The 9136-nt window shown below is 36.5% G+C and overlaps 1 non-coding gene across 1 annotated transcript; it reads left to right on the top strand.

Annotated features, from left to right (window-relative positions):
* Nucleotides 1-12: 12 nt before the first annotated feature.
* Nucleotides 13-217, top strand: LOC120627524. Its single transcript, XR_005658929.1, has one exon. It is a non-coding gene; the product is annotated as a small nucleolar RNA U3 (small nucleolar RNA).
* The last annotated feature ends 8919 nt before the right edge of the window (nucleotides 218-9136 follow it).

The following is a 9136-nucleotide window of genomic DNA, read 5'->3' as shown; positions in this document are numbered from 1 at the left end:
CATTTTATACTATAGACCTTACTTCATAGGATCATTTCTACAGTAAGCTCTTCACGAGAAACTCACACCACGTGAGACTCACACCAGTCACGATGAGGAGACGTGGCGCGGTGTCCTGGGCGTGAGGTGGGCGATGGTAAAAGCTATCAGTCCTCGATGATCGTTCACTTCTCTCTTTCGAGAGAGTAGCGTGGGTCGCTGTCGCTGTCTGAGTGGCTATTTTTGAACCCCTTTATCTTTTTTTATTTAAGAAATACTCGTCCTCACGTGAAATCTTCACAATCTTCTCAATTTTACGTTTCCAATATTAATGTCATCTTTGTTATTAAGTTGTAGGCGCTTTATACAACGTTTAAATGAAACCCGAAATAATACTTCAGAGGCTTTAGAGGTACGTTATTTACTGTCTCTGAGACATAATAACCGTGAAACCGTTTCGCTAATAGTTTTTTAAATAGACCATTGCCATAGATTGAGTTGAAAGCAATCGATTACATATAGGTGTTGGAATGGCGACCCCGCACCGGCAAACGCAGCGTAGGTTGGTCCCCAACGAGGTGGACAGATGATTTAGGCGAGTCGCTGGGAGCTGCTGGCGGCAAGCGGCCCAGGACCGTGGATTGTGGAACTCCCTACAAAAGACCTATGTCCAGCAATAAACGTCCATTGGTTGAAATTATGATGATGATGAATCGAATATAGCCCTAACATCACATGCAAAAATAAAATCCATTTACTCCTGTCTCTTTATTAGGTACGCGTCGCGTAGCGTAGGTGCTATGCACGTGTCGGTCTTTTATACTAATACTTAGAATGTTTTGAATTCGTCTGTATGGAATATGAAACCCAATATAGCTAGTGGCGCGATGTACCTTTGTAATCTTTTAAGGACCACATCGGCTTTATAGTTCATTTAACATTCTAATGGCATCTAGTACCTACACGATACATAAACACGATGCAACAACTAACAACATAATGCGGTCTGTCCAGAATGTTGTCATTCTAATTAATAAGGACTCGTCACGCGAGCTGTTGGCATGTCACAAAACATGTCAGACATCATACCGCAGTCCACAAACGACACGAGGGTGACGACAAACGATCACCAATACCAAGGTATCGATTACAATTTCCTAGTCTTCGTTTATAAATAAATATAGGAGCGAATAGCTGCTAAACTAGATGTAGACTAGGAACACGAAGATTGTTATCTCTTGTTATGAATATCTTGTTATGAAGGTTGATGGTCTTTGATGTCTTTTTAGAATTCCATTAAAAAATAGCCCTTGACTGCAAACTGAGCTTCTGGTAAGTCATGACGCAGGCAAAGGTCGTAGCGACTAATGGACTAAACTGTTAGCAGCTATACCCAAATCCACCTCTTTACACGGTGCCGTGTAAAGAGACACGGCACCGTAAAGTAATTTTCAAACGTCATTATTACGCATGAAAAAATTAATCTTTATGAAAAAAAGTTATTTCATTATCAACATAATTTTATGTACATTTACAGCATGTTATTTGGACTCTTAGTTTCGGAGATCATTAAAAGTTTTAATTAAGGGACGTTCGGTTTACGTCTATGAATTAAGTATGCGCATGGCCAATTGTAGATACACCTAATACTACCGTTAATGTACGCGGGTGAAACCGCGGAGAAAAACTAAATATCATTTAAAAGTAAGGTCGTGAGTGACTATCGTACTGGATGTGTTTATAAAGTAAGGTAAAGTGTCATGTAACCGCCCCTTAGCCTCGTTTGAACCACTTCACCACACCAGGTGTTCTATACGTCTAATAAAGTTTATATTAATTTCCAGATTTACATAGAGACGACGACATGATATCTAATACCGTTATTAAGTAACATAATCGCTTTAAATTGTAACATGCGTTGAAGGTACCGGCTGTTTGGTACGCACTGCTCTGAAGAACATTAAATTCTATGATGTCGCGTTTTACCATTATAATCACCATATCATCCTATTACCAGCTCACTACAGGGCACGCGTCTTCTCCCACAATGAGAAAAAGGAGTTAACGCCGTAGGCCACCACGATGGCCTAGTGCGAATTGGTGGACTCCACACATCTTTGAGAACATTGTGTAAGTAGAACTCATTTCCCATTTTCCTTCATCATTGAAGCAAGCGATATTTTAATTAATTAAAACGCACATAACTTAGAAAAGTTAGAGGTGCGTGCTGGGATTCGAACTCGACCCCCCGAAGTGAAGTCGAGCTCCTACCCACTGGGCTATCACCGCTTCTCGTCGCGTTTAGTTTTTTATTTTCCATTTTGTAAAAATTGCCGGACCAAGCAAATGATAGCCATCGTGTATAGACGACGATCGCCTATAAACAGAGCTTCACTAAGCAAGGCATGCAAGGAAGACTTCCTACATTGTGCCACCCTGTGTCTGTTCATCAGCCCAAGGCGTGGGTACTTGTAACTACACCGGCTACCGCGGCCTTCAGACCAAGACACAGCAATACTGTAGAAAAAGCATGGCGGTTCTCTCTTATACGACTAGAACACAACAGATGAGAAATTAGGGTGAAAAAATTAGGACGAGCAGGATAAGACGAAGTTAGGTTAAATAAATTGCCATAACACCTTTGTGTCAACATCTTCGTCCCTTAACATCAGCTGAGAGCATATTCAAGCACAAAAACCTTTAAAACTCATTTCAAACTTTCAAACCTTCAAACTTACCATGAAATAAGAACATCTCTACGAGTAATTTATACATTTTCAATCGGCTACTTTTGATTGTTTTACTTTTGACTGAAAATCTTGTACAATTAGTTATTTGACAGTTATTCTACAAAAGTAATTTATTTAATAATATGGTCCACAATTCGTAGCATATTATGTACTAATTAGTAAAGAACCCAAGTTAAACGTGACCCATTTGTGAAAGGAAGTATGAGATATTACGAAGACTGAATTCGATTTCAGTCTGCAATTTTAAATTGTTTAGTTTTTGCTTCTTTTGCATATTCTTATGCATTCTAGAAGTCAACGAGCACATCACAAATTATATTTTTTTATTTTATAAAGGTGTTTTTTAACCCTACACTGAGATAAGCTAGCTAGTATTAGTGATTGGAACAATTTAAAAACAATACACAACAAACAGATATCATCTTCATCGTTATTAACGGGCATTATTTATTAGTCATCCCCACGGGGATAATGCGTTACTAACGATTCCCGTAGTTCTTGTGGGAAAGTGTGGATTAGACACACCTTTGGAGAACTTTATGGAAAATTCTTAAGTATGTAGGTTTCATCACGATGTTTTCCTTAACCGTTGAAACCAGTGCAATTGGAAATTCCTTGAATTGTAAACTAATATTTCTCTGAAAAGCTAGATCTGCATTGCCGTGGGTCTCCCGGCAGGCAGGCCGAAGCTCTTACTACTAGGCCTTAGTCACGAGAAAAGCTCTCATACTTTTATTATTATAGAAATTAAATAACTAAGAAAAGCTGACGTTTTTCTTAACGTTCGTCAAATTATCGTTGGAAGTAAATAAATTTACTGAATCGTGTAAAGCTGACAACACTTAAGTTTTAGAAATTTAGGCAAGGATAAAATATTTTTTTTTGCTGTGAATAACTAGATAGTTTATTATTAGTTTAAGTTCTTTCAACCTAATTTAAAGTAAGTAGATAAACCCACAACATGTATCGCAGAGCATGTATGCCAGAAATATTAATTTATTATCTATGGATAGGTAATTACAGGGCGTGAGAAGCAAACCAATCCCCTCGATAAATTACACTTCGGAAAATATTAGTACCTTTCAACTAGTTATAATAAGAGGTCTAAAGTAATCTATTATAATTTATACTAGCGGTTGCCCGAGGCTTCGTTCAATTTATTTTAAGTAAAACTTTACCATTAAAGATTTCGTTCACTAATAAGCAACTATCAAGTTTTTGATAAAAATACTGTAATTTTTAATCCACAGGAATTTTATTTAACCTCCATTTGAGTCCTTGGGTATATTGTAGTAAAGCTGGAACATACAAATAAGTCCTTTGAACTCCAAATTACCTTTATAATATACCTATTCCCTGACATAGATACCTGGATTGACGACCCCAGAGAAAATTTTAACAGTTTACCCCTACTTAGAAACTACTATTTAGAACCCTTTTAAATATTAAGAAGTAGACAGAAAGACAATTCAATTTATTTCATTTATCCCATAGGTATATAGACAATTAATTAAAAAGACACTGAGGGAAAAAACTAAAAGAGAAATAGTTCGGGCCATTCCCGTTTGCTCCAGTTATCTGACTACCCTATGTATGAATAATCTTAATATAGAAGTAATAATTGTACAATATTAAAAGTCAATATTAATCATGAAGAAACGGGCTTAACATTCGAGCAAGCCCCTTACAAGGTCATTATTCAGTTCTTATTAAATTTAATATAATTGATAACATCTGTCAATCAAGCAATTACGAACATTTTATATTTAATGACATTAACAGCACGATGTGAAGCCATTATGTCAAATTAACATGCTAATGAAGGGCTTGGCTTGTAATTCTTAAGTTTTCGATGAACGCAAACGTGAAAAAAAGTGACATTAAACAAACTGCTTATCAGTAAACTAGCATTAAAAGAAAGCTAATATGGTGATTACATCATCCACTGAAAGCGTGGTTTATGCTAACCCAGGAAGGTAAACCTACACGGTTCCAACGCGGTAACGTACCGGAACGCAATACCGTTTAGCGTAAACCACTTGGCGTAACGTATTTGTCGGGTAACTAGCCACAACCAAAGACTTTCACTAGACCACACCAGAGAAAATTCAGGAGTTTTTATATTATGCTAACCAAGCTAAGTCTCCAGACCATCCATCATAACTCAGTCCATTAAGATCTCATCTGCACAGATCTCTGTCATAGGAGAGAGGGAATAAGTCTTGGACATGAAACCTTACTGTTCATGAAGTTGGTGGTATTTAACAACTGACCATATTATGTACTAAGGATACATGAAGTATCAGTACCACATTTCCGAAAATGTATGAAAACTAAGATTTTTGCCTGACTCCCTTAAATTTTTTTAAATAATTATTGCTATATACCGACCAAATTGTTACAACGAATTGTTGAAAAGCAAGCGACAATTAACAAATCAAACCTTTTTGTTCCGTGCCCAGAGAATCCTATTACTAAGCCTCCCCTGGCTGTTTGTCCGTCCGTCCGTCCGTCTTCCTATCAGATCGGTTAGTTAGATATAGTTAGGTAGAGAGTTCCAATTTCAGAGAGTATGTATTTCATTTAGAAAAATATATTTGAAAATTAAAGGGAAATACCCATACAAAATACCTACGTGGATCTTCTTTACTCGATCTTCGATAATTAATTTTGAAGTGTTTTATATTGATCCCATAACACGGAACCCTTCGTGTTCTTATGTTTCCTCTGCAATTAATGCAACTTTATTACTGGGGTCGATATAAATAAGGTCAGCAGCAATTAAATCACCTACACCGATTTATGTAAATATATTTCAACTTGATTTAATAGGTATGTACTTATGTATGTAGCGTTCAACATCACACCTGTTCTACCGGATGCAAGTATCCGTCTGGTTGATATTGATGACAACATGATTTAATCGCAGAATAGCGCTTCAATCACATCTTACCGTTGCTTTTGGTAATTGATCAGTGAATCTCCAAACCAACTTAACTAATAATTATCCTACATTAGTATTAATTATTGCATAAGGTTATTTCATGTTTGGAAATTCACTAACTTTGATTCGTGTCGTGACGTGTTGTAAGCCATTCCATTCTATCTCCATTCTCCAGCAACTTGGAGTGCATCGTAGACGGTAGTGTTGAATGAGCAGCGATTCTGATTAGATCAACGCGTCGGACTGCGGTCACGTAATCTTTTTCCTTCCACGTTGCCAGTGACTACTAGCCTTTTGAGATTATCCCCGTCTATCCTGGCAATGTGTCCGAAGTACTTCTTCTAATAATTTAAAATGACTTTGTGAGATGGTGATAACAAAAAAAAAAAAACACCCGGCTAGGTTTGTTGTGGGCTTCTTCTTAGACCAGGACGCGTTTGGAACCCTCGTAGCTTTAGTTTTAAGTTTACGAATGCGGTTATCGCCATCATCTCACTACCGTGTGGTTCTTATGTACGCATCAAAAGTGCCACCTGTGGGCCTACTTGAATAAAGATATTTTTGAATTTGACTTTTGACTACTCTATAATTCGATTAAGGCTGATGGAGCCTAGTTTTTATGTTTCGTTTGGCAAGTATTAAGAAGTATTGAGTAATTTACTACATTTTACTTAGCACTAACATAAAAATGTTGTAGGAAATATTTATTTCTTGCTTCTAGTCGGTTTTTTGTCTAAAAAAATATTTTCCCGTCTTTTAGTGGGTAGTTATGCAATAATCTAAGTTATAATGGCAAAATGTCATAACACTTTAAAAGAAAAGAAGAGGTGTTAATGGTTGAGGAGTTCTCCCAGTACATCACCATCAGCTATTTAATTGTGACGAGCATAGATTGCTTAGCAGCCTTATACCATAATCGAAGCGCAACCCGTCTTATACTAATTAGTGTACAGTTCCGGTGGCCATCCACTTTCCACATCAGTTTTACCTGACCATATAGTGCATTTCGAAAGGCAATGCACAAGTTCATTTAAAAAATACTCAAATTGCAAAGTGTCTATATTATTTGGAGAGTTTGCCAGGATTCCTCAAAAAAATCTTTACCAAATTAAAATGGGACCACCTCTGGGGAATAATGTAACAAACAAAAAAAAAAATCATCAATTTATAAATATTGCGGAGTAATAATATAACAAACATACAAAAAAAAACCTCAAAGAACCTCCTTCTTTATATAGTCGGTTAAAAATATACAAATTTAAAATATTTAAATCTACATTTAAGAAATGGCTCTTACAAAATTCATGTTATTCAGTAAGATATATTAAGTGCAAGGAAATATTTCATTTTATTTATCACTTATATCGTCATTATAATAAACTTTAATAATTTATTTAGACGTCGCCTGGCGTAGATGTGTACGACAAAATATGCGTAAAAAAACACAAAATAATATATAATAATATTCAATATTTTTTCCAAATAAATACATTGGATTTGAATTTAACTGATTAATGATTAGATTAAGCTGATTGATGAGATACCAGAGAACAGCTGAAGCTTTAATTTAAATCGCATTTGTGACGCCTGATCTGTTATAATAATTGAGTTATAGGGATTATTTGATATGATCTATTATAGCTTACAACCTGAGTAGCTCACCTTATATTTAGTGGTTGTACCTACTATGGTTATAATCTTATTAAATAAATTTAAAAATGTTACGAAACGAAATCCAACAAAAATTAAGTTTATTTTTGAAGTGAAACTTCTTTAGAATCGTTGTGATCTCAAACTCGATGAAACTAAAAAATAAGTCCATAGAGACACAAACACAAAAATGAATGGGACCTATTCTAGTTACCATGGAAACTAAATAACAAACCTTACATTAAATTTTATCCTAATAGTTCTGATCCTAAAAGTTTTACGTAGGTATGCTACATACCCAATACCCCCGTCCTAGTTCCTCCTTACCCAGATGGTAGTCACGTGACTTAAGGAATATAACTCGACTGTTATAGGCTTTTGATGTATGCGTGAACGCAGCTTTTAAGTGGTTGCCGCGCGACGGTCGCTCGAAACTTTTTGCCTAATCTAACTGCAACCTGCAGTAACGTATGGTTTTTGAAAACCAGAATCGTTACGAGGATCTCTGTCATGTACTCAAGAATAGATCATCAAATAGCCTATAACAGTCTCTGCTGGACTAAACGCCACTAACACCGGAAGGTTTTGAAGATAATCGCCACGCTGGGCAGACAGCTTGGTGATCGCTGTAGATGATAGTATCACAGAAGATGCTTCTGTCCGTTCTTCTTTAAGTTCCATAGTCGCCTCGTACGACACTCGCGATCGCCGCGGAACGATTAAGGGTGGTGACAACTGTATTCTGATTCTTGCTGCCGTCAACACACGGCACCAAGAATAGATAATTACGCCATTAAGAGCCTACAATTTTTGTCGCTTACTTACCTACATTACTCACAAGTTGCGGCCTCACTTATGAAGCCTTTGTAAGTGTATATATAGCACTGCTACAGCGTCACCCTGATTTATGTTATTAGGTGTGATGAAAAGATAAGCCTTCGCACTGATTACCCAATGAGCAATGACACTAAGCCGAGACGAGACAATACTGCACCAAGTGTTGTAAGCACTTTCATTTTGAAGTAGACATAGACTTGCGACTGTCTACTTTGCTCCAAATGCCCTTATTTAATAGTCAATGTCATACAAAATCTTCAGATGACAGACATAATTTAGTAGTGATATCTTTATCAGCATAGTAGAGAAGAAAAAGGATAACACTACTAAATTATTTTTTCATTTCTGGCGTTAGTAGTAGCATTACACAATACCACGCAAATACTAAATCTTGTGGAATGCTCATAGTGTAAGGATATACCTAAGTTGATTCTTCTTCTTATAATAGCGAGGTGGGTTTGCGGTGTCATGAGGAGGTAACGCGATAGAACATCCCTTACTTTATTCTCTGCCTGCCAAAAGATTATACCAGACATACAGAAAGACAAGTCAGTTAAATTCAAACGCAGTTATATCAAAATACAATATCAGGCCTACAATAATGTGCCGTCAAGCGATTGAGCGTTCCGACGAAACTGATTGATGGTATGAGTTTAATATTACTCCTATACCCACAACAGGTTAGCCTGTTACCATCTTAGACTGAATCATCAGCACCAGTCGACACAGCAGCCAAAAGCTGACTTGCAGAAAAATAAGAACAAAGTTCTTTATTTGTACGTATAGGCCGCGTCTCAAGTCTACTCTACTATCGAGGTTAATCTGTCGGTCACGCTCAACATATTACGATACACGCATTCAGTTAATCCAACTAAGATAATATATTACAAATAATTATAAAGAACCGTTACTCATTCCTTATATGTTTACTATGTATTTAGTAAATAATTAATTGTCATCTACTAGACACGATTAC

Source organism: Pararge aegeria, chromosome 1 (assembly GCF_905163445.1).
Source record: "Pararge aegeria chromosome 1, ilParAegt1.1, whole genome shotgun sequence".
Taxonomy (NCBI): Eukaryota; Metazoa; Arthropoda; class Insecta; order Lepidoptera; family Nymphalidae; genus Pararge; species Pararge aegeria.
This window is presented reverse-complemented; position numbering and strand designations above follow the sequence as displayed.